This window comes from Bos javanicus, chromosome 7 (assembly GCF_032452875.1).
Source record: "Bos javanicus breed banteng chromosome 7, ARS-OSU_banteng_1.0, whole genome shotgun sequence".
Taxonomy (NCBI): Eukaryota; Metazoa; Chordata; class Mammalia; order Artiodactyla; family Bovidae; genus Bos; species Bos javanicus.
The window spans coordinates 74,676,035-74,702,954 of record NC_083874.1 but is presented as its reverse complement, the minus strand read 5'-3'; the positions used below and the strand labels follow the sequence as shown (position 1 = coordinate 74,702,954).

Sequence of the window (26,920 nt, the reverse complement as noted above, 5' to 3'; positions counted from 1 at the left end):
ACAAGACCAGGAGCTGACTGTGGCTCAGATCGTGACTCCTTGTTGCCAAATTCAGGCTTAAGTTGAAGAAAGTAGGGAAAACCACTAGAGCATTCAGGTATGACCTAAATCAAATCCCTTATGATTATACAGTGGAAGTGAGAAATAGATTGAAGGGACTAGATCTGATAGAGTGCCTGATGAACTATGGACGGAGGTTCATGACATTGTACAGGAGACAGGGATCAAGACCATCCCCATGGAAAATAAATGCAAAAAAGAAAATGGCTGTCTGGGGAGGTCTTACAAATAGCTGTGAAAAGAAGAGAAGTGAAAAGCAAAGGAGAAGAGGAAAGATATAAGCATCTGAATGCAGAGTTCCAAAGAATAGCAAGAAGAGATAAGAAAGCCTTCTTCAGCGATCAATGCAAGGAAATAGAGGAAAACAACAGAATGGGAAAGACTAGAGATCTCTGCAAGAAAATTAGAGATACTAAGGGAACATTTCATGCAAAAATGGGCTCGATAAAGGACAGAAGTGGTATGGACCAAACAGAAGCAGAAGATATTAAGAAGAGGTGGCAAGAATATACAGAAGAACTGTACAAAAAAGATCTTCACGACCCAGATAATCATGATGGTATGATCACTCACCTAGAGCCAGACATCCTGGAATGTGAAGTCAAGTGGGCCTTAGGAAGCATCACTATGAACAAAGCTAGTGGAGGTGATGGAATTCCAGTGGAGCTATTTCAAGTCCTGAAAGATGATGCTGTGAAAGTGCTGCACTCAATATGCCAGCACATTTGGAAAACTCAGCAGTGGCCACAGGACTGGAAAAGGTCAGTTTTCATTCCAATCCCAAAGAAAGGCAATGCCAAAGAATGCTCAAACTACCGCACAATTGCACTCATCTCACATGCTAGTAAAGTAATGCTCAAAATTCTCCAAGCCAGGTTTCAACAATACACGAACCGTGAACTTCCAGATGTTCAAGTTGGTTTCAGAAAAGGCAGAGGAACCAGAGATCAAATTGCCAACATCTGCTAGCTCATCGAAAAAACAAAAGAGTTCCAGAAAAACATCTATTTCTGCTTTATTGACTATGCCAAAGCCTTCGACTATGTGGATGACAATAAACTGTGGAAAATTCTGAAAGAGGTGGGAATACCAGACCACCTGACCTGCGTCTTGAGAAACCTATATACAGGTCAGGAAGCAACAGTTAGAACTGGACATGGAACAACAGACTGGTTCCAAATAGGAAAAGGAGTTCGTCAAGGCTGTATATTGTCACCCTGCTTATTTAACTTCTATGCAGAGTACATCATGAGAAACGCTGGGTTGGAAGAAGCACAAGCTGGAATCAAGATTTCTGGGAGAAATATCAATAACCTCAGATATGCAGATGACACCACCCTTATGGCAGAATGGGAAGAGGAATTCAAAAGCCTCTTGATGAAAGTGAAAGAGGAAAGTGAAAAAGTTGGCTTAAAGCTCAACATTCAGAAAATGAAGATCATGGCATCTGGTCCCATCACTTCATGGGAAATAGATGGGGAAACAGTGGAAACAGTGTCAGACTTCATTTTTCTGGGCTCCAAAATCACTGCAGATGGTGACTGCAGCCATGAAATTAAGAGACGCTTACTCCTTGGAAGGAAAGTTATGAGCAACCTAGATAGTGTATTCAAAAGCAGAGACATTACTTTGCCAGCAAAGTTCCATCTAGTCAAGGCTATAGTTTTTCCTGTGGTCATGTATGGATGTGAGTGTTGGACTGTGAAGAAAGCTGAGCGCCAAAGAATTGATGCTTTTGAACTGTGGTGTTGGAGAAGACTCTTGAGAGTCCCTTGGACTGCAAGGAGATCCAACCAGTCCATTCTAAAGGAGATTAGCCCTGGGTGTTCTTTGGAAGGAATGATGCTAAAGCTGAAACTCCAATACTTTGGCCACCTCATGCGAAGAGTTGACTCATGGGAAAAGACTCTGATGCTGGGAGGGATTGGGGGCAGGAGGAGAAGGGGACGACAGAGGATGGGATGGCTGGATGGCATCTCTGACTCGATGGACGTGAGTCTGAGTGAACTCCGGGAGTTGGTGATGGACAGGGAGGCCTGGCGTGCTGCGATTCATGGAGTCGCAAAGAGTTGGGCACGACTGAGCAACTGAATTGAACTGAACTGAACTGAATAAGTTTCCTTCCTTATTCAGATATCTTTCTATGATGCTAACCTTCCTTACAAAAACATGTACACACACACACACACACCCCTCTACAAAAAATTTTGACAGAGTTGGATTTGGGAAATGAATACTTTCTTTTTTTATTGGAGTATAATTGCTTTACAATGTTGTGTTAGTCTCTGCTATACTAAGAACTGAAACAGCTATATGTATACATATATCCCCTTTCTCTTGGACTTCCCTCCCACCCCACCACCATCGCACTGCTCACAGAGCATGGAGCTGAGCACTGAGCTGAGTTCCTTTTACTATATAGCAGGTTCCCACTAGCTATCTGTTTTACACACATGTCTGTGTGTGCTCAGTCATGTCTGACTCTTTGTGACCCCATGGACTGTGGCCCACCAGGCTCCTGTGTCCATAAGATTTTCCAGGCAAGAATACTGGAGTGGATTCCCATTTCCTCCTCCAGGGAGTCTTCCCAACCCAGGAATCAAACCCGAGTCTCCTAAGTCTCCTGCGTTGGTAGATGGATTCTTTACCACCGAGCCACCTTGGAAATCTGTTTTGCACATGATAGTTTATGTATGTTAATCCTACTTTCCCAGTTCATCCCATCCTCCCCTTCCCCCTCATCCCCTGTCCACATGTCATTTCTCTACGTCTGAGTTTCTGTTCCTACCCTCCAAATGTTTATCTGTACCATTTCTTTAGATCCCACATTTATGTGGACCTAAATATACAGTATTTGTTTTTCTCTTTCTGACTTATTCCACTCTGTATGACAGGCTCTAGGTCCATCCACATCTCTGTAGATGTCCCAATTTTATCCTTTTTTATGGCTGAGTAATATTCCATTCTATGTATGTACTATCCCATGTATGTACCACATTTCCTTTATTCATTCATCTGTCGATGGACATTTAGATTGTGTCCATGTCCTGGCTATTGTAAATAGTGCTGCAATGAACTTCAGGGTACATGTGTTTTTCTACAGTATGATTTTCTCAGGATATATGCCCAGTAGTGGGGTTGTTCTATTTTTAGTTTTTTTAAGGACTGTCCATACTGGCTCCATAGACACATATCTCCATAGTGTCCATATCAACTTACATTCCCTCCAGTAGTGCAAGAGTATTCCCTTTTCTCCACACCTTCTCCAGCATTTGTAGTTTGTAGATTTTTTGATGATGGCCATTCTGACCAGAGTGAGGTGATACCTTATTGTAGTTTTGATTTGCATTTCTCTAATAATTAGAGAATGTTTTCATATGCCTTTTGGCCATCTGTATGTTTTCTTTGGAGAAATTTTCTAATCTAGCTTTATTGTTCCTTTGCATTGCACTAGAATAAGGGACCTCATAGGCCAGAACCTTTATTCTCTAGATAGGCCTTAATTGCTTGGAGTCCCCCACTTTCCTCATTTCTTTACCTTTTAACTCTTTAACTTTTTATCTGAGTTTTGATTTAGCCAAATTAAGAGGTTGGTGCAAAGGACATTGCAGACAAAAGCAACAGTATGTGCAAAGACACAGAGGAAAGAGACTAAGATTTCTGTAAGTGAAATATAGATTAGTCGGCTAAAGCATGGAGGGTGTCTGGGGGGTGTTTAGCAATGAGATGGGGAATGAAGCAGTTGCTTATCCTAAAGGACCAGGTAGTCATATATACTATTATTGGGATTTTGAACTTTAAAGGCTTCTAGGAACCATCCATGGAATTTAAAGAGAATACCACATTGGATTTGTGCTTTAGAATGACCATTTGGCATCAGTGTGAAAACTGAAAAGAGGGAACCAAGAGTAGAGTTCAGATCAGATCAGTCGCTCAGTCGTGTCCAACTGTTTGCGACCCCATGAATCGCAGCACGCCAGGACTCCCTGTCCATCACCAACTCCCAGAGTTCACTGAGACTCACGTCCATCGAGTCAGTGATGCCATCCAGCCATCTCATCCTCTGTCGTCCCCTTCTCCTCCTGCCCCCAATCCCTCCCAGCATCAGAGTCTTTTCCCGTGAGTCAACTCTTCGCATGAGGTGGCCAAAGTACTGGAGTTTCAGCTTTAGCATCAGTCCTTCCAAAGAAATCCCAGGGCTGATCTCCTTTAGAATGAACTGGTTGGATCTCCTTGCAGTCCAAGGGACTCTCAAGAGTCTTCTCCAACACCACAGTTCAAAGGCATCAATTCTTCGGTGCTCAGCCTTCTTCATGGTCCAACTCTCACATCCATACATGACCACAGGAAAGAGTAGAGTTAGGAAGAACATTTAGGAGCCATGGCCTTAACCTAGGAAAAAATCGGAAGACTCAACTGAGGGAGTGAGAGTGGGAATGGAAAGGAGATGGATTCAAGGGACCTTAGAAGGTCCAGCTGATGGATGGTGGTGATTTATTAGATTTGATTGGTTAGGAGATCAGGATGAAAGAGTCAAGAATAATGTTCACATTTCTGGTTCAGGCAAAAATTGAATGGAGAAGTCTATTTATGTGCTAAGATCAGAAAATACCAGAAAAGAGACCAAGTTTGTGGGGGAAGACGTTGAAGTAGTGATGCCTGAGGAAATTCCAGGGGGAGATGTCCAAAGGCATCCAGAGAAACATTGGTGCCACAGATATCTTTGAGACTCATTAGAATATGGGGGGGTGGTGGTGATTGACTCATGGAAGTAGAATAGTTAGGGACCATTGGAGATTGTAAGAGAAGCCTGAGGAGGGAGTCTAGGGAACAGGAGTCTGTGAAGGGATCTTGAAGGAAAGGACTTGTTGCAGGATTCAAGAGAAAGTGTTTCAAGAAGAGAGTGAACACCAGTGTCTGATGCTATACTGAACAACCAAGAGAGGAAACGAAATCAATGAATGTGTAACCCACTCTTGCAAAGAACTTGAACTAGGATAGAGGCCCTGGAGAGGGAGTGGATGTGGAGTTGAGAGAGAGATTTTATTTTTCAAAGATGTACTAAACTTGCACATGTTTGTACAGTAACAGGAAAGAGCCAGCAGAGAAAAAGAAGGATCTGACTACTGCAACAATCTAAGTCCTCATATGACACTAGTCAATTTGCATTTAGTCAGCTGTATTGTTATGGAAGCTTCTAGTCAAATACTCACAGACTACAATGGAAGCAAACCACACAAAGGGGCAGAAATTCTATGTGTTTAGCATGCTTAAAATTTTCTAAATAGATGTTAAGAAATATTGCTACATGCTTGATAAATGTTTGTTTTTTATAGCTATTTTATATTCAGCATTTCCAGTTTCAAATTATCCAAAGCATTCCTCTTGATTTAAAATATTCTGACTTGTCAGTTTTAGGAACTTTATATCAGTGTTGAAGTAAGAGTAATAAATAAAAACATGCATTTTATGTATCCATGTGTAGTTAAAATATGACAGAACAAGGCATCTATTTGCTCAAGCTTTAAATATCGAGCTTTTGTTGGAAGTCAGCCATACATAGATTGAATCAAATAGAATAAAAGCTTTAGGCACATTATGGAAGTTTCTATTTTTAATGGAAATATACATATATTTACATCAAACAACCATGAATGTTCATGAGTATGGAAATACATGGTTGTGATAACTAATACTGCCAAATAGCCTTGATAAACAATTTTCTATAACACATTTCCTGTCAATCTTGGCCTTTAAAAGAACTTTTAATAACTAAAAGCAGTGGTTTGGTTGAGACGTCAAGTGACAGACCATAGTCTGAGTCTCATTTTTCCCATCTCCCGACTTCAATACTTTCATATTTTAATTGGAAAAATAGTAACAGTACTACATCTGAGGTTTAATTAATTGAAATGATACTCAGAAATAGCATATGTGAGAACTCAATAAACGTTAGATATTATTATTTGGAGAAATAAGTAACCTTCTGTGAGAAAAATAAATTACAACCCACGGTAGCACTGACGTCAATGACTAAGTATATTTAAACTAGCAAGGTCTTTGCTCTTTTTTATTTACAATAATAAAATAGTCTTCCAGTTGTTTTCACTTTAAAGTGGCAATTCATCTCCTAGTATGCCTGATATACGACCTCATAAACTGGGAGTGGTTGGCTTAACACAAATCAGCTAACAGACATAAACGAATATTATACATTTTCCTTTAGACTGTCTTCTGTGAAGCATTTTCCATAAGTGGACTCTCCCTTACGTATAAAAGTGTATGGTGATTCCCATCAAGAGATAGTAGTTCAGTTCAGTTCAGTAGCTCAGTCGTGTCCAACTCTTTGCGGTCCCATGGACTGCAGCATGCCAGGCCTCCCTGTCCATCACCAACTCCCAGAGCTTACTCAAACTCATGTCCATTGAGTTGGTGATGCCATCCAACCATCTCATCCTCTGTCATCCCCTTCTCCTCCCACCTTCAATCTTTCCCAGCATCAGGGTCTTTTCAGGTGAGTCAGTTCTTCACATCACGTGGCCAAAGGATTGGAATTTCAGCTTCAACATCAGTCCTTCTGATGAATATTCAGGACTGATTTCCTTAAGGATGAACTGGTTGAATCTCCTTGCAGTCCAAGGGACTCTCAAGAGTCTTCTCCAACACCACAGTTCAAAAGCATCAATTCTTCAGCACTCAGCTTTCTTTATAGTCCAACTCTCACATCCATACATGGCTACTGGAAAAACCATAGCCTTGACTAGACGGACCATTGTTGGCAAAATAAGGTCTCTGCTTTTTAATATGCTGTCTAGGTTGGTCATAACTTTTCTTCCAAGGAAGAAATTTTTAGCAAACTCTGTAGTTTACAAGGGGCTTCTCTAGTAGCTCAGCAGGTAAAGAATCAGCCTGCAATGCAGGAGACCCCAGTTCAATTCCTAGGTCAGGAAGATCCCCTAGAGAAGGGATAGGCTACCCACTCCAGTATTCTTGAGCTTCCCTTTAGTTCAGCTGGTAAAGAATCAGCCTGCCCAGTTCTATTCCGGGCTTGGGAAGATCTGCTAGAGAAGGGAAAGGCTACCCACTCTGGTATTTTGGCTTAAAGAATTCTATGGACACAGGGTTTTCATATTTATTTTCTCAAGCTCCCTAAAGTCCTTGCCAGATTTTTGGGGCAGAGATTGTGTGTTAGTTTGCTAGAGCCACCATCACAAAATAGTAATACCACAGACTGGCTGCTTTAAACAACAGAAATTCATTTTCTTATGATTCTGGAGGCTGAAGTCCAAGATCCAGATGAGAGCAGGTTTGGCTTCTCCTAGGGCCTTGCTTTGGCTTGCATGTGGCCACCTCCTTCCTGTGTCCTCATGTGGACTTTGTGCCTGCATTTTCCTGGTGTCTCTTCCTCTTCTTCTAAGGACAACAGTCATATTAACTTTTAGGGACACACCTTTAACAGCTTCAATTAACTTCAAGTAGGAAATGGCAACCCACTGCTGTGTTTTTGCCTGGAAAATTCCGTGGACAGTAGAGCCTGGTGGGCTGCAGTCCATGGGGTCCACTGAGCAACTGAACACAAATCTCTTTAAAGGTTAGATTTCCAAATATAGTCACATATGAAATTGAGGGAGGTACAATTCAGTCCATAACAGACTGTGGTTCATATTTTCTTGGGGAGAGCCATAAGGCCAAAGGGGTTAAATGATTTTATTTAGGGTCACTTGGCAGGACTCCTCATCCTATTTTTCCCCATTGAATGTCCCACATTCCCTTCTGGAATTATTTCTCCAGAAATGCTTTCTTGATGGCATGTGTTTATAAAGATGATTTTTGGTTCATGAACTGAATAAGGGTATTTTATCCACAGTTGAACTCTAAGCTCAGAATTTCATTGCTTGATTATAAGGTTTTCTTTATTCAACTAAACTGTCTGTCTTAGAGTTCACTACTGTTAATTTTAGGTGGTCATTTCACAATAGCTTTTGAACTAGCTTGAGAAATTAAGGGCTACTGCTAAGTCACCTCAGTCGTGTCCGACTCTGTGCGGCCCCATAGACGGCAGGCCACCAGGCTCCCCCATCCCTAGGATTCTGTAGGTAAGAACACTGGAGTGGGTTGCCATTTCCTTCTCCAATGCATGAAAGTGAAAATTGACAGTGAAGTCGCTCAGTCATGTCCGACTCTTCATGACCCCATGGACTGTAGCCCACCAGGCTCCTCCATCCATGGGATTTTCCAGGCAAGAGTACTGGAGTGGGGTGCCATTGCCTTCTCCGAAATTAAGGGCTAGCTTACTTAAATACTTCCTACCATACACACCCCTTAACAATAAGGACTTGAAAAAGAAAGAACCTGTTATGAAACTGCTGGTAAGGAATGTGATGTTAAGAACCTCTTTGGGGCTGTGAATTAATAATTGTTGTGGTTCCAAATTTTCAGTTTTTTAAAACAGGGTAGTGAGTAGGGACATCTTGTGAGTATCGATACAAATGAAATGTCCTCTGTGGAATACAGAGTCTGAGTTCTTCTAGCTTCTCCCACCCCTCACTACATCAGGAGGAACCTGTTTTGATTCCTCTCTCTCCTACAAGGCTCAAAAATTCATAGCATGTTGGGTAACAGAATTTGTTAATATTTGAGAACTCAAAGCATCTTTCTAATCAGACATTTTATTACACTTACACATTCACATTTATTCTTGATTCATTGTATATTGAAAAAAAAGATGTTTCATACAGACTTATCTCTGATTCATTGTACATTTCAAACAGAAGGTGTTTTCATAGCCGGTATGACTATGCTTGATCTTAGCTAAAAGACTGAGAAGTGATAGAGCCAGTATGACTATAATCCCCTTTCTTCCAAGAAGAGGCCATCATAACAATATTCTGCAGAACAGTGCCCACACACAAGGCACATTTGCTTCCTTTTTCCTACCTCTAATTTGAGATCATAACTAAGAGGAATTTACTGAACCTATAGATATAAGTGGACTTCCCAGGAGGTGCTAGTGGGTAAAGAACATGCCTGCCAATGCAGGAGATATAAGAGATGCAGGTTTGATCCCTGGGTCAGGAAGATCCCCAGGTGGAGGGCATGGCAACCCACTCCAGTATTCTTGCCTGGAGAATCCCATGGACAGAGGAGCCTGGCAGGCAATGGTCCACAGGGTCACGAACAGTCAGACCTGCCTGAAGCGAATGAGCACACACACATTCACACACGTGGTAGCTCTATATTAACATTCTGAGTAACTGCCAGACTGTTTTCTAAAGTAGATGCACCACAGTACATTCCTACCAGCAATGTATAAGGGTTCCCATTTTTCCACATTCTCATCAACACTTGTTATTATCTGTTTTTTTGATGACTGCCATCCTAGTGGGTATGGGCTTGGTATTTAATAATTTTGGTTTGCATTTACCTAGTGGTATAACAACAACACAATAATTACTGATATAGAGCATCTTTTCATGTGCTTATTGGTCATTTAATATGTTCTTTGGAAAATATTCAAATTCTTTGCCCAGCTTTAAAATTGTGGTAGTATATACATTAGATAAAGTTTACCATTTTAACCATTTTAAGTGTACAGTTCAGTGACATTAAGTACATTCACACTGCTGTGCGTCTATCACCACCTAACTGCCTGAATCCTCTTCCCCAGTTCTTGGCAACCACCATACTACTTTCTGTCTCTAAATTTGACTATTCTAAGTATTTCAGGTAAATTGAATCATACAGTATTTGTCTCTTTGTGACTGGTTTATTTCACTTGGCATAATGTCCTCAAAGATCATTCATGTAGCATGTGTCAAAATTTCTTTCCTTTTTAAGAGTAAATAGTATTCCATTGTATGTATGTACCATATTTGTTTATCTATTTATACATCAGTGGGCATTTGGGTTGTTTCCATCTTTTGACTTTTGTGAATAGTGCTACTATGAAGATTGCTGTAGAAATATTTTTTGAGACTCTGCTTTCAAGTCTTTTGGGTATTCTGAAGTGGGACTGCTGGATCATATGGAAAGCCTATTTTTAATTTTTGAGGAAACATCACACTGTTTTGTATAATGGTTGCACTATTTTACACTCCCACCAGTAGCAGACAATAGTTCTAGTTTTTCCACATCCTTGCCACACTTGATAGTTTCTTTTTGTGTGTCTTTTTCTTCTTTCTTTCTTTTTTTCCCCTGTTGTTTGTTTTTGATAAGAGCCATCCTAATTGATATGAAGTGGTATTTTTGTGGTCTTGACTGCATTTCCCTAATGATTAGTGATGTTAAGCATCTTTTCATATTCCTTTTCATTGTTTTTAAAATTCAACTGATGTTTATTAGGTGTCTTCCAAGACCTAAGTCTGAATATACAGAAACAAAGTACATCATAATCTTGGACCTCAAGAAACTCTTCTTAGTAGAGTATGCTACTGGGATACTAGTAGTGCTTACGACCTTTTTGGATTTAGGTTGGCTCTAGCTGTGTAACCTTGGGAACATTTTTAACTTATCTTAACATCCATTCTCTCTTCTCTGTAAAAGTGAGAACATCCATTTCACAGGGATGTTTTGCCTTTTTATGTTATGACTGACCATTTATGTATTTTCTTTGGAGAAATGTCTATTCAAGTCATTTGCCCATTTTTTTAATCAGATTTCTGTTGTTGCTGTTGCTGAGTTGTAAGTGTTTCTTATATATTCTGGAAATTAACCCCTTGTCATATATATAATTTGCGTATTTTTTTCTCCCCTTCCATGGATTGATTGCCTTTTCACTGTCTTGGTAGTGAGCTTTGATGCACAATAGTTTTTCATTTTGATACAGCCCAACTTTTAATTTTTTTGTCTTGTTGCTTGCACTTTTGGTTTCATATCCAGGAAATTATTGCTAAATTCAATGTCAAGAAACTTTCCCTCTGTGTTTTCTTCTAAAAGTTTTAGTTTTAGCCTACCCAAACATAAGCAGAAAAATCTTGCCTTAGATTCAGTATCTCTCTTCTTCCTTATTCTCTCCATGTTGTAATCTCTCATAATTTTTATATCTACTACAAAATGACTAGCTAATCTGAAAAGTTAACCTGTATCAGTATTAATGTGTTGCTCCTATTTCTTATCTATGGGTACTTGAAAAACTCTCAAAGATAAGTATGTAAAATAATGTTCTCAGCTAGTCTTGGCTCGAGTGGGTTGGAGGTTGGTAGATGGACTCCTCTGCAGGGTCACTCACTCACTCACATTTGTGGCCTTAATGCCGTGTGGGACATCAGGTTTGGCTGTGGTCAGAATGCTTACATGTGACCTTTTCTTGTGGCTACTGGGCTTTCTCACAGCACAGAGGCTGGATTCCAAGGGTGATGACTTAGAGACAGAGAGCAGGCAGAAGCTATATTGTCTTGTCTCAACTAGTTTTAGAAGTCATGCTACATTCCTTCTGTTTTGCAGTGGGGTCTGTGGGCATGCATGTGCTTAGTTGAGTCCGACTCTGTGCAACCCATGGACTATAACCCACCAGGCTCCTCTGCCCATGGGATTCTCCAGGCAAGAATACTGGAGTGGATTGCCATGCCCTTCTCCAGGCAATCTTCCCAACCCAAGGATAGAACCCCAGTCTCCTGCATTGCACGTGAATTCTTTACCTTCTGAGTCACCAGGGAAACCCCTTTGTATTGGTAGCCTAGCCCAATTCAAGGACAGGAAAAATGGGTTCCTCTTCTTAATGGAGAGCTTCCAAGTTCTAGAAGAGCATGTAAAATGAAAAATAGGGTTGTGGTTGTTTTTGAAATATATAATCTCTGTACTTCTCCATGGTAATATACATATTTTAAAAAGGCAACATCAAAATCTAAAGAAATGATTGTCCAAGTGGTAATTTCAGGCAGAGTTTTGAAAGGGAACCATGAAGTTTTCTAAGCCTTAAATGAGCCAAGTTTTCATGATAAGTGTTGCAAAGTAGAATTTATTTTTGCAGACTCATTAATCTTAGGATTTGAATGAGATGGTCTAATAAGTTTTTTTAATCATTTTATTTAAGCTTGTACAGAAATGTCGCTATCCAAAATGGTCTGGACGTTATCACTGTGGGTTCTTTTTTAAAACTTCGAAACCACCAAATTATAAAATTAGGAAAGGTTAGACAGTTTGAAAGACAAATGTTGAACAAAGTAATATGTCAAGGAAAGTCAGAAAAAGACATTGGATTTGAAGTTCATTTAGAATTCTATAGAGAAAGAGTGACTGTATTGCCAGAATATGGTCAGTGCTTTTATTTATGCTCTTTTTGAACTTACAGTGATTTACATTTGTGTAACCAGATCTGATTATTTCCATGGTCAATATGAGCCTTTTGAGGAAGTTACTCATAACTGAGGTGGGGTGGGTGGTGTGGAAACCTACTCCAAATTTTATTGCTTGTTACTTTGCTAAACAGAAAGTTCTCTAATTAGATATATTTTATATTTTTATTTGAACTTCAGTGTAATTACTGGTATAAATGCTGACCCTCACAGGAATAAAGCATTAAGTGAATGTTGAGTTGCTGCAGTTAGTTATCACTTTGATTTGAGAAGAAAGACACTGTTACTTCGTTCTCTTAGTCACATGATGTTACTGGTGGTGTTTCTCCCTATTTACTCTCCTGAATTGTGGGTTAAAGGTTAAGGAAACGTGAATGTTATCAGTTAACCAGAATGTTTTCGTAACTTTCCTTTATCATTCCCTGGACAATAGAGCCTTTATTTCATATGTAAGCTCAAGACTGTTGTGGTAGGTACAAGGAGTTCTTGTTAAACAAGTGCTTATTAAAAGATACCCCGCAGTTGCAGTTGTGGATGGTAATATGAACATACTCACTAATGAGCTAAACTCCTGAAATCAGTCTCATCTTAAAGATTCTTTCACTCATTAGCACTTGTGTCTAGCTCACCCATCAGGTCAGTGTCTTTGTCAAGCAGAATATATAATGTATATGGGACACACACGGATTACAAAATGAAATTGCAGACCTTGTGAAAAGGATGATGGCAGGATAGATGATTCAGAATGGAATGATTTGAATATCAAAGGATAAGGAGAGGCCCTTGGGAAAATTGATGAAGGTCTGTAATGTTTTGCAAAAACTCTGAAAATTGAAGATGAAAGAAAGACTGGTTTATGACTCTCAGACAACTTTATCAAAAGAATTATGCCCCAAATAAAATAAAGTCTACCCTTAATTAATTTTTTGTTTGTTGTGTTAGAATTTAATTGTAATTATAAACTCATTCTTAAATGTGACATAAAATTATTTCATAATCTTTGGTTTCTCTTCTCATGACGAATGTCCTTATAAAAGTTTCTCATTACTTAATATGAAATGATATTCTCCTTTTAAGCAGATATAATTTTCTTATTATTAATTATCTGCAGATAATGAGGACATCCTAAAATCAATGCTCTTCCTCTAGGTAGTTTCCTAAACACCTGGATATTAATACAGTAATTCTCCCTCCAAGACTAGAACCCCCTGGGTTGACATCCCCCTCTTAAAATATTGGAGAATTACAGCAATGGCTGGAATGTTAGAATTTGCCATGTTGTAGCATGCACTGCCAGAGAAGGCAATGGCACCCCACTCCAGTACTCTTGCCTGGAAAATCCCATGGATGGAGGAGTCTGGTAGGCTGCAGTCCATGGGGTCGTGAAGAGTCAGACACGACTGAGCGACTTCACTTTCACTTTCCACTTTCATGCATTGGAGAAGGCAATGGCACCCCACTCCAGTGTTCTTGCTTGGAGAATCCCAGGGATGGGGGAGCCTGGTGGGCTGCAGTCCATGGGGTGGCACAGAGTCAGACACGACTGAAGCAACTTAGCAGCAGCAGCAGCATGCCCTGCACCTAACAGTGTGCCCTTTGTCTGCTAGCTGAGGAAACTGAACTCTTCCTCTTGTTTCCCTGTAACTGCTCAAGTAACAGCCATTCTCTTCTCCCTGGCTTGCATATTCAATCTCGCTTAAACGTAAATTCCTTTGTCTGAAATGTCTCCCACCCTCTTATCTCCACGTTCTCAATTCTTTTGGCTTTTTAAGATAGTTTTCAAACACACCTTCTTTAGTGAAGTGAAGTAAAAGTCACTTAGTCCTGCCGACTCTTAGCAACCCCATGGACTGTAGCCTGCCAGGCCCCTCTGTCCATGGAATTTTCCAGGCCAGAATACTGGAGTGGGTTGCCATGCCCTTCTCCAGGGGATCTTTCCAACCCAGGGATCAAACCCAGGTGTCCTGCATTGCAGGAAGATTCTTTACCATCTGAGCCACCACGTGAAGATATTGCCAATTCCTCAGTTCCCCAAAGAAAAGCAACTTTTTCTCTCTTAAGTGTTTTTTTTTTTTTTTTTTAAACATCATTTGTCTCCTCCATTTGGCAGTTATCACCTTCTGTCTTCTTAGCACTAATGTTAACAGCTAATTTCCTATCTATGGATGTGACTCAAATCCCTGCCCCACTTCTTCCTATCCCTCACATCTGTTCATTAAAGATAAAAGCCCTGAACATTTTCAGTACGTTTTTTCTTACATTTGCATCCATACTTTTTTTTTTTGTAAATGGAGGGCAAGGATCCTCATCTAGGGGTGATTTCGCCCTCTAGGGGCATTTGCCTACATCTGGAGACATTCATGACTGTTGCTGCTGGGGAAGATCTATACCTTTTACTGGCTAGAGTCCAGAAATGCTGCTAAACATCCTATGAAGTACAGGACAGATCCCACAACAAAGAATTATAGGGTCCAAAATGCCAGTAATGTCAAAGTGATTGGGTATAATCGCCTTTGCTATGTTAGTGATAGGACAACTGGGAGATTTATTCACAAAACTCTTTGAAAAACTATTATCTATGGACATGCTTCTTGGGGAGCATTCATTTTCTCCACCAAGGGATCCTCTAATAGTCTGTCTGCAGAATTTAAAAAAATAATAATAAGTTTCGCTGACAGGGAGTGAGGTAGGGAGTGTTAGTTGCTCTTTGGTGTCTGACTCATTGGAACCCCATGGACTGTAGCCTGCCAGGCTCCTCTGTCTATGAAATTCTCCAGGCAAGAATCCTGGAGTGGGTTGCCATTTCCTCCTCCAGGCGAGGTTAGGCAAGTCTGCTTGTTTTCAGTAAGGGGCCTCACTCCATCTGCCCAGTGGCTTGTGTTCCAGAGCCCAGGATCTCTCTGCCTCAGTGTCTTTAGACAATAAGCCCAGCAGTGTCTATGGGGGTCTGGGAGAAGCAATTACCTGGCTGTCACTTGGGGATGGGGAAGTGGGTGGTTTACTGCTCCTTTTACAGAGTTCCAGACAATCACCCAGATTTCACTCTATCTTCTGATACCGGAAGCTTTTTATTCCTGTGCTTCTCTCTCTTGCCTCCTCTTCCTCCCACCCTCCCTTCTTCTCTCCCTCTCTCTTTCTTAAAATATTTATTTATTTTTGGCTACACTGGGTCTTCGTTGCTTTGAGTGGGCTCTTGTTGTGGTGAGTGGGGGCTACCCTCTAGTTGCCATCTCAGGCTTCTCCTTGCGGTGGCTTCTCTTGTTGCAGTGCATGGGTTCTAGGGGTGGATGTTGCAGTAGTTGTTGCTCGTGTGCTCAGCTGTTGTGGCTCCTGGGCTCTAGAGCGCAGGCTTAGAAGTTGCGGGACACAGGGTTAGTTGCTCCGAGGCATGTGGGATCTTCCTGGACCAGGGATCAAACTGATGTCCCCTGCATTGCAAAGGAGACTTTTAACCACTGGACCACCAGGGAAGCCCTCTTTCTTTCTTTCTTTCTTTATTTTTTTGACTGAATAGCTTTTCTGCACGGAGAAGGCAATGGCACCCCACTCCAGTACTCTTGCCTGGAAAATCCCATGGATGGAGGAGCCTAGAAGGCTGCAGTCCATGGGGTCGCTGAGGGTCGGACACCACTGAGTGACTTCACTTTCACTTTTCACTTTCATGCATTGGAGAAGGAAATGGCAACCCACTCCAGTGTTCTTGCCTGGAGAACCCCGGGGATGGGGGAGCCTAGTGGGCTGCCATCTATGGGGTTGCACAGAGTCGGACACGACTGAAGTGACTTAGCAGCAGCAGCTTTTGTGCAGGCTTTCCAGATGGCGCTAGTGGTCACGCCTGCCAATGCAGGAGAAATGAGACTCGGGTTCTATCCCTGGGTGGGGAAGATCCTCTAGAGAAGGGAATGAGTGAGTACCCACTCCAGTATTCTTGTCTGGAGAATCCCCTGGACAGAGGAGCCTGGCAGGCTATAGCCCATGGGGTTGCAAAGAGTCAGACACGACCGAAACGACTTAGCATGCAGCTTTTCTGCAGGAGCAGTGGCGATGGTGGGAAACCTCTTTCCTGAAGTCCTCTTTTGAGCTTTCTTCACTCTAGTAAATCAGTAACCATTCTTCTATCTACTTTTCATCCTTCAAATACATGTTAACTACTTCTTCACTGTCTCCCATTCTCTTTGCATTTTGGAATTGTATTGTTTTCATTTCTTTTATTGTTGTTTTAGTGGGTGTCAGATAGGTGTGGTAAAAAACGCATGTATTCAGTCTGCCTTGTTAAAAGAAGTCCAAAATGCCCTCAGTCCTTTTGCTTGGTTTTGAAGTATTCTAATAAAAAAACAAAACCAAAGAGTGATCTCTAGAGATTCATCTTCTTTTCTGGCCTAGGGTGTGTGACGGGCAAGCAGTAGCCAGAGAGCACGTATACCAAACCCAAGACTGCAGTGTTCACTGGAGAACAGTATGGAGACAGAAGTAGCAGGCAGGCAGGTGTCTTGTTTATCCCCTCTAGGGCAGCACATAGATCCAGTAAAGTCAGGTATCAGATTGCATGAGAGAGACTTCCAGCTGCATGATTAAAGAAACACTTGCCCTGCTTCCAAAGGGAAGAGTCTAGGATTCAACAGAAATGTAATGTGATAGAGTCTTGGTTACAGCCCTAGCCCCTACCCAGAGAGTGGAAAAGCCTCCAAAGGAACTGCCCTTGGTGGGCCCATGAAGCTGAGTTCTGGGCTGCTTGGCTAGGGGGAGTCCCCTGTGCCCCATTGACATGGTGGTGGTGAAACCTCCCACACTTTAAGGGACCCTGCAAAATCAGCCACTGAGGATCATTTTGGCAATCACAGTGGACAGAAGAGTAGATGAGTTTTGTTGATTTTTCAGGTACCTGTAAGCTCCCCAGATTTCCATCTATGTCTAGAGAAGGAAATAAATGGCAGAATTGGGATAAAGAAAAATAAATGTGAGATTTCATATACATTTGAGTTGGTGAATAAGGTGTCACATATAATATATATGTTTGAAATATTGTTCTACTGACTCACTATGGCCTGACATGTTATAAACTAATATGAAACTAAGTTGTTTTCAAGGTTTGTTGGGGTCCTGAAACAGAGTTGATCTTTTTCATTGCACAGACTATGGAGACTATGAAAGAATATGAAAATTTCAATATGTTGACCCCAAGACATTCAGAACTCCAGGCAGACATTACAGTGATGAGGAAGTAGAAATGAAAGAAACTGAAACAGCACAATTGAAAGAGAAGTTAAGAGCAAGATGAATCTAGATGATACAGAGCAGTATGGGCCACCACTGCCCTCTGCATGTGTTGGACCAGTGAGCCGACTGTTGTCAAAAAACAAACTCTGTGTGCTGAATAAAATGAAGTAGGAAGATGAATTTACTGTGAGGGTTTCAACCTGAAGCTGGGAAACACAGGCTTATGTGAGCAGTGAATTCCGAGTTGCCCAGACTAAGGGATTTTTGTGGGGTAAATGCAGTAGCTGTTTGGCTTTTCCAGCTGACTGGTTGCCTAGTGGCCTTCTTCCTTATTTGGATCAGGGGAACAAGGAAGTCAAGAGATAGTGAGAGCAGGCATGGCATTCGGGGATTAGCTGGAGTTCTTTGCTGATCTCTGAGAAGAGATGTAAGTTTCTGTTTCTGGAGGTAGTTTTGTTTTTCTTTAAGTACTTGCATTGACTGTCTCCATTTTGTCCCTGACATGGATGACTCCATTTTAGTTTGGTTCTACCTTGTAATTTCAGGAACTGGCTCAGAGTGGACCCACTTCTCTTGCCTCTGAGGTCTTGTGCTGATTGAGTGCTTCTGTGTTCTGCCTTCCAGCCTCATAGACAAAGGAGGATTAGGGGTGTCTGAACTCCACACAGCTTTGCCTGGGAAGTGGATCACATCCAGACTGGTGAACTCTGGGACCCTGGGTGTAGTGTGAGTACAGTTTCTGAGGGTAGGATGATGGGGGCATTTGACCTGGAGGCTGAGAATGTCTTCCAAGTAAAATTAATTTTGGCTGAGGCAAATCATGAATTTCAAAGTAAGTAGACTAAGGAGGTCTTCTGTAGCTTAAAAATATAGTTGTCTATCTGGTTTTCATTTGAAATAGCATATTTTGCACAGCTACCTATGAAGAGATGCTATGAGCAAACAACATTTAGCAATTCAGCATTTTGCAGGATCTGTCAAAGGAGACAGAGGGTATCTTACTAACAACTGAGCATATTCAAAAGCCTCAAATTCAACTATATAGATACCACAGTGACACTAGTTATGAAATGACTGTGATGTTATGGTAAAAAGAAAAAACTTCAATAAATAGGAAAAAAATAGAAAATAATAAAGAATTTTATTAAAGCAAATTTCATTTGGTTTATAAGTATGTATGTATGTGTTCAGTTCAGTTCAGTTCAGTTCAAAATTTACCACAGGCAACCTGTGTGGAGTTTGATAAGGACAGTGACATGTAGGGGAGTGGGATGCATAGTCATGCGTCCTCTCTCTTCTACTTTGAAGCTGGTCCCAGAACAGTGGCCCAGCGGACCTCAGTGCATGAGGGGTAAACCTGATATTTCTGGGACTCACTAGCTTCATTTCCAGTGATGCTTCAGAGTGCAGGCTTGGTTTTGCTGAAGTAATTAAGTGAGGAGGCCATTAGACTGGGGTGGCTTTAATGCTTTGGCAGCCCAGGGAAGCAAGCAAACCAAACCCTAAGCCAGAGTCGATGCACTTGAATCCAAGAAAATGGACTTGAAGAACAACCAGTCACAGACAGCACCTAGGCTTTCCCAGCAAGGCACTCACTTCAGTTATATCCATATAATAATTCTTTGTTTTGCTTCTGTAAAGCATAAAACCTCTCCCCTTGCTCCTGTCAGTGGTGTGTTCCTAACAACTTCTGGTTTGGCAGTGCCTGATTTACATGGACGTGTGCTTAAATAAACTCGAAAAATTTACTGTGCCTCAGTTTACCTTTTAACAGCTTTTATTGCACCATAGCAGTAATGAGTATTGGAGGTGGGGGCAGGGGCCAGAGGGAGCACCATACCTCAGAGTCTGCTTTGGGCTGAGGCTTAGGTGAGGGAAAGCTTCCATATGGTCCAAATCGATCATTAGATTTCTGTATGGAGACTGGGTCCAAGGCTCTGTCTGGTACTAAAGTGTCCCATTCCTTTTCAACATCTGAGTAAGAGCAAGGATAATAGCTAAGATAATTACCTTATTCCTGAGTTTGCTGGCCATAACAACATCCAGATACCTCTCAGTATGACTCCAGTTTCTAACTGCATGAGGATCACTCCCACTCTCAACATGGCAGCCATCTACCTTTCCAGTTGACTTGTTTTGCTTGGTGTTCCCTCATCAGACCTCTTCCTGTCCCTGGAACACATGATACCTTCATGAGATTGCACTTTTGTTCTTTTCATTTTCTTTATCTAACGGTTTACTTTTAACCCATCCTCCAAGGCTGTGTTGGTTTCCTTAGGGCTGTTGTAACAAATTATTCGGTGACATACAACAACAGAAATTGATTCTCCCGCAGTTCTGGAAGCCAGAAATCCAAAGTCAAGGTGTTGGCAATTTTGTTTCTTTCTGGAGGCTCTGAGGAGGATTCAGTTCCATGCCTCACTCCCAGCTTCTGGCCTGGCAGGCAATCCTTGACTTTCCTTGTCTTATCACTCCAGTCCCCGCCTCCATTTCACATGGCCTTCTCCTTATTCACCCTCAGGCTTCCCTCCTCTCTCTTTTGTAAGGACCCCAGTTATGGCATTTAGGGCTCCCCTCTAAATTCAGGATGATATCAAGATCCATCACATAATTACATCTGCAAAGATCCTTTTTCCATTTCTATCACAGTCACGAACACTGGAAACTAAGACTTGGCTATCTCTTTTGGGGGCTGGAAGCCACAGGCTTCCCAGGTGGCACTTGTGGTAAAGAACCCACCTGCTAATGCAGGAGACACAAGAAATGTGGGTTTGATCTCTGGGTTGGGAAGATCCCCTGGAGGGGGGCATGGCAACCTACTCCAGCATTCTCACCTGGAGAATCTCATGGACAGAGGAGCACGGCAGGCTACAGTCATGGGGCTGCAGAGTCAGACACAACGGAGCAACTTAGCCATGACTCACTAGAGCAGACTAACTCACTTTTCTCACTGCAGTCCTTCTTGATCAGCCCACACTGTTTCCCCTCTTCTGTGATTCTGTGGCACTATTCTAATACTTGTGTGCCTGTTTCACCTGGGAGATGAGGAGCTCCTTAGACTTGCTGTTCTTGGCACAGTGCCTGAAGTATCGTAAGACCTTAGTGTGCTTGTTACTTAAAGCATTGCTCATGTCACACTGTCATTCTCAGGCTGTCTTACAACAGCAGTATGTTACTCAGACCAGAGCTGCTCACAATCCATTGTGAAATGGGTGAGTTCCTACCAAGGCCAGATATCTTCTCTGAACTAGAAAACATTTTACTCATCTGTTTTACATCTTAGATATGGAACCAAGTGGAGATGGCAACTGTTCATGTGATACTTATTCATTCAACAAACACTGAACACCTGTTCTGAGCCAGGCCCTGTCCTCACAGAGTACTTGCAATAAAGCAGTCAGTATGCAGACTAGGACTGGAACATGTGAACGCTCAACTTGTATTATGGTAATTGTTTGAGTGCTGAATGAAGTTCAGGACACTGTGAAATTTCTAACATGAGCCCAGAACCTAGATGGCAGGGAAATTACCCAGGGAGAAGTGCCCTGAATGCTGAGACCTGAGCAACACTGAGGAGTTTTGATGGTGAGGGGTAGGGCTGGAGTGTTCTGGGAGAGGCAATGTGCACAATGGTGGCAATGAGAGAGAAGGGGTAGCCTGCTTGAGAAATGGCTGAGGATGGACAGGTAGTGGTTCTGGCTGCATCAGAATCACCTGCTGGCTTGTTAAATGCAGGTTCAGTTCAGTTCAGTTCAGTTACTCAGTTGTGTCCGACTCTGCGACCCCCAGAACCGCAGCACGCCAGGCCTCCCTGTCCATCACCAACTCCCAGAGTTTATTCAAACTCATGTCCATTGAGTCTGTGATGCAATCCAACCCTCTCATCCTCTGTCATCCCCTTCTCCTCCCACCTTCAGTCTTTCCCAGCATCAGGGTCTTTTCAAATGAGTCAGTTCTTCACATCAGATGGCCAAAGTATTGGAGTTTCAGCTTCAGCATCTGTCCTTCCAATGAATATTCAGGACTGATTTCCTTTAGAATGGACTGGTTGAATCTCCTTACAGTCCAAGGGACTCTCAACAGTCTTCTCTTCTCCAACACCACAGTTCAAAAGCATCAATTCTTCAGCACTTTTAGCTTTCTTCATAGTCCAACTTTCACATCCAGACATGACTACTGGAAAAACCATAGCCTTGACTAGATGGATCTTTGTTGGCAAAATAATGTCTCTGCTTTTTAATATGCTGTCTAAGTTTGTCATAACTTTTCTTCCAAGGAGTAAACATCTTTTAATTTCATGGCTGTGGTAACAATTTACAGTGATTTTGGAGCCCTTCAGAATAAAGTCTGCCACTGTTTCCACTGTTTCCCCATCGATTTACCATGAAGGGATGGGACCAGATGCCATGATCTTAGTTTTCTGAATGTTGAGCTTTAAGCCAACTTTTTCACACTCCTCTTGCATTTTCATCAACAGGATCTTTCATTCTTCTTCACTTTCTGCCATAAGGGTGGTGTTATCTGCATATCTGAGGTTATTAATATTTCTTCCAGCAATCTTGATGCCATATTTTGCTTCATCCAGCCCAGCGTTTCTCATGATGTACTCTGCATATAAGTTAAATAAGCAGGGTGACAATATACAGCCTTGATGAACTCCTTTTCCTATTTGGAACCAGTCTGTTGTTCCATGTCCAGTTCTAATTGTTGCCTCTTTACATGCATACAGGTTTCTCAAGAGGCAGGTCAGGTGGTCTGCTATTCCCATCTCTTTCAGAATTTTCCACAGTTTATTGTGATCCACACAGTCAAAGGCTTTGGCCTAGTCAATAAAGCAGAAATAGATGTTTTTCTGGAACTCTTGCTTTTTCAGTGATCCAGCAGATGTTGGCAATTTGGTCTCTGGTTCCGCTGTCTTTTCTAAATCCAGCTTCAACATCTGGAAGTTCACAGTTCATGTATTGTTGAAGTCTGGCTTGGAGATTTTGAACATTACTTTACTAGCATGTGAGATGAGTGCAATTGTGCGGTAGTTTGAGCATTCTTTGGCATTGCCTTTCTTTGGGATTGGAATGAAAACTGACCTTTTCCAAATGTTTTCCAAACACTGCTGAGTTTTTCCAAATGTGCTGGCATATTGAGTGCAGCACTTTCACAGCATCATCTTCCAGGATTTGAAATAACTCAACTGGAATTCCATCACTTCCACTAGCTTTGTTCATAGTGATGCTTCCTAAGGCCCACTTGACTTCACATTCCAGGATGTCTGGCTCTTGATCACACCATCATGATTATCTGGGTCATGAAGATCTTTTTGTACAGTTCTTCTGTATCTTGTTGCCACCTCTTAATATCTTTTGCTTCTGTTAGGTCCATACCATTTCTGTATTTTATTGAGCCCATTTTTGCATGAAATGTTCCCTTGGTATCTCTAATTTTCTTGAAGAGATCTCTAGTCTTTCCCATTCTGTTGTTTTCCACTTTTTCTTTGCATTGATTGCTGAGGAAGGCTTCCTTATCTCTCCTTGCTATTCTTTGGAACTCTGCATTCAAATGGGTATATCTTTCCTTTTCTCCTTTGCTTTTTGCTTCTTTTCTCCTGTGCTTTTCTTTTCACAGCTATTTGTAAGACCTCTTCAGACAGCCATTTTGCTTTTTTGCATTTCTTTTTCTTGGGGATAGTCTTGATCCCTGTCTCCTGTACAGTGTCACGAACCTCTGTGCATAGTTCATCAGGCACTCTGTCTATCAGATCTAATCCCTTCAATCTATTTCTCACTTCCACTGTATAATCATAAGGGATTTGATTTAGGTCATACTAGGTCTAGTGGTTTTCCCTACTTTCTTCGATTTAAGTCTGAACTTGGCAATAAGGAGTTCATGATCTGAGCGACAGTCAGCTCCCGGTCTTGTTTTTGCTGACTGTATAGAGCTTCTCCATATTTGTTTGCAAAGCATATAATTAATGTGTTTTCAGTGTTGACCCTCTGGTGATGTCCATGCATAGAATCTTCTCTTGTGTTGTTGGAAGAGGGTGTTTGCTATGACCAGTGCATTTTCTTGGCAAAACTCTATTAGCCTTTGTCCTGCTTCATTCTGTACTCCAAGGCCCAATTTGCCTATTACTCCAGGTGTTTCTTGACTTCCTACTTTTGCATTCCAGTCCCCTATAATGAAAGGACATCTTTTTGGGGTGTTAGTTCTAGAAGGTCTTGTAGGTCTTCATAGAACCATCAGCTTCAGCTTCTTCAGCATTACTGGTCGGGGCATAGACTTGGATTACCGTGATATTGAATGGTTTGCCTTGGAAATGAACAGAGATCATTCTGCCGTTTTTGAGATTGCATCCAAGTACTGCATTTCGGACTCTTTTGTTGACCATGATGGCTACTCCATTTCTTCTAAGGGATTCCTGCCCACAGTAGTAGATATAATGGTCATCTGAGTTAAATTCACCCATTCCAGTCCATTTTAGTTCTCTGCTTTCTAGAATGTCAACGTTCACTCTTGCCATCTCCTGTTTGACCACTTAAATTTGCCTTGATTCATGGACCTAACATTTTAGGTTCCTATGCAATATTGCTCTTTGCAGCATCAGACCTTGCTAAATGCATGTAGCTGGGCCTTACTCCAAAAGTTTGCAATTCAGTAGGTTTGGCAAGGTTGGAAAACTTGTTGTTCTAAAGGCTCTTAGGTAATGCTGATGCTGCTGGTCTGATGACCACAGTTTGAAAAACATTAGTCTAGAAAGAGCACAATGAGTGAGGTACAGAATTAGCTAGAGATAGGCTGAATGTGGGCCTTCCCTGGTGGCTCAGATGATAATCTGTCTGCGGTGCAGGAGAACCTATGTTTGATCCCTGGGTCAGAAAGATCCCCTGGAAAAGGGAATAGCTACCCACTCTAGTATTTTTGCCTGGAGAATCCCATGGACAGAAGAACCTGGTGAAACACAGTCCATTGGGTCCCAAAGAGTCAGGCAGGACTGAGTGACTTTCACATTTTTCAGGCTGGATGTGAAGCAGGGACTAGATTATAAAGGGTCTTAAAAAGATGATGTTTGAGGCACTTCCCTGGTGGTCTAGACCCCAAGCTCTCAATGCAAAGGGCCCAGGTTTGATCCCTGGTCAGGGAACTATATCTCACATGCTGGAACTAACAGCAGAGAGCACAGATGCAACTAAGACCCTGGTGCAGCCAAATCAATAAATATTTTTAAGAGGTGATGTTTGAATTGGGTCCTGAGGTCCATTGGAAACTCCTGATGGGTCTTGATGGTGACGTATTTTTGTTATGGAGAATCTATCTCCAAGGGACAAAATTGAAGAGGGCTGTTGAAGAAATGGAGGAGAGAGGCAATGGTTACTTCAAGCACAGAGGTAGCAGAAGGGATGGAGAGGGTGGATGGATGTCAGAAATAAGAGGAGATAGCACAGGAATGGTTTACAGAGGTGTGCCTTTAAAAATTCTCTCCCTAAAGAGTAACATGGAAACATATACATTCAGATCAGATCAGTTGCTCAGTGGTGTCCGACTCTTTGCGACCCCATGAATCGCAGCACACCAGGACTCCCTGTCCATCACCAACTCCCGGAGTTCACTCAGACTCACGTCCATTGAGTCAGTGATGCCGTCCAGCCATCTCATCCTCTGTTGTCCCCTTCTCCTGCCCCCAATCCCTCGCAGCATCAGAGTCTTTTCCAATGAGTCAACTCTTCGCATGAGGCAGCCAAAGTACTGGAGTTTCAGCTTTAGCATCAGTCCTTCCAAAGAAATCCCAGGGCTGATCTCCTTCAGAATGGACTGGTTGGATCTCCTTGCAGTCCAAGGGACTCTCAAGAGTCTTCTCCAACACCACAGTTCAAAAGCATCAATTATTCGGCACTCAGCCTTCTTCACAGTCCAACTCTCACATCCATACATGACCACAGGAAAAACCATGGCCTTGACTAGACAGACCTTTGTTGGCAAAGTAATGTCTCTGCTTTTCAATATGCTGTCTAGGTTGGTCATAACTTTCCTTCCAAGGAGTAAATTTCTTTTAATTTCATGGCTGCAGTCACCATCTGTAGTGATTTTGGAGCCCAGAAAAATAAAGTCTGACACTGTTTCCACTGTTTCCCCATCTATTTGCCATGAAGTGATGGGACCAGATGCCATGATCTTTGTTTTCTGAATGTTGAGCTTTAAGCCAACTTTTTCCCTCTCCACTTTCACTTTCATCAAGAGGCTTTTGAGTTCCTCTTCACTTTCTGCCATAAGGGTGGTGTCATCTGCATATCTGAGGTTATTGATATTTCTCCCGGCAATCTTGATTCCAGCTTGTGTTTCTTCCAGCCCAGCGTTTCTCATGATGTACTCTGCATAGAAGTTAAATAAGCAGGGTGACAATATACAGCCTTGACGAACTCCTTTTCCTATCTGGAACCAGTCTGTTGTTCCATGTCCAGTTTAACTGTTGCTTCCTGACCTGCATACAGGTTTCTGAAGAGGCAGATCAGGTGGTCTGGTATTCCCATCTCTTTCAGAATTTTCCACAGTTTATTGTGAGCCACACAGTCAAAGGCTTTGGCATAGTCAATAAAGCAGAAATAGATGTTTTTCTGGAACTCTCTTGCTTTTTCCATGATCCAGCGGATGTTGGCAATTTGATCTCTGGTTCCTCTGCCTTTTCTAAAACCAGTTTGAACATCAGGAAGTTCACGGTTCACATATTGCTGAAGCCTGGCTTGGAGAATTTTGAGCATTACTTTACTAGCGTGTGAGGTGAGTGCAATTGTGTGGTAGTTTGAGCATCTTTGGCATTACCTTTCTTTGGGATTGGAATGAAAACTGACCTTTTCCAGTCCTGGAAACTCAGCCACTGCTAAGTTTTCCAAATGTGCTGGCATATTAAGTGCAGCACTTTCACAGCATCATCTTTCAGGATTTGGAATAGCTCAACTGGAATGCCATCACCTCCACTAGCTTTGTTCGTAGTGATGCTTTCTAAGGCCCACTTGACTTCACATTCCAGGATGTCTGGCTCTAGGTGAGTGATCACACCATTGTGATTATCTGGGTCGTGAAGATCTTTTTTTGTACAGTTCTTCTGTGTATTCTTGCCATGTCTTCTTAATATCTTCTGCTTCTGTTAGGTCCATACCATTTCTGTCATTTATCGAGCTCATCTTTGCATGAAATGTTCCTTTGGTATCTCTGATTTTCTTGAAGAGATCCCTAGTCTTTCCCATTCTGTTGTTTTCCTCTATTTCTTTGCATTGATCGTTGAAGAAGGCTTTCTTATCTCTTCTTGCTATTCTTTGGAGCTCTGCATTCAGATGTTTATATCTTTCCATTTCTCCTTTGCT

General features: G+C 41.8%; 1 protein-coding gene across 2 annotated transcripts in view; it reads left to right on the top strand.

The window, feature by feature from the left end:
- LOC133251608 (craniofacial development protein 2-like) overlaps positions 1-26,920 on the top strand; it is a 278,918-nt gene that overhangs the window by 5,904 nt on the left and 246,094 nt on the right. The window contains exon 1 of one of the 2 annotated variants that reach the window (XM_061424266.1): positions 17,435-17,997. The exons of the other annotated variant lie outside the window; for it this stretch is intronic. The gene's annotated coding sequence lies outside the window, so the exon portion shown is untranslated. Of the gene's footprint in view, positions 1-17,434; positions 17,998-26,920 lie in introns of those variants that run through there. 2 annotated transcript variants of the gene reach the window in all.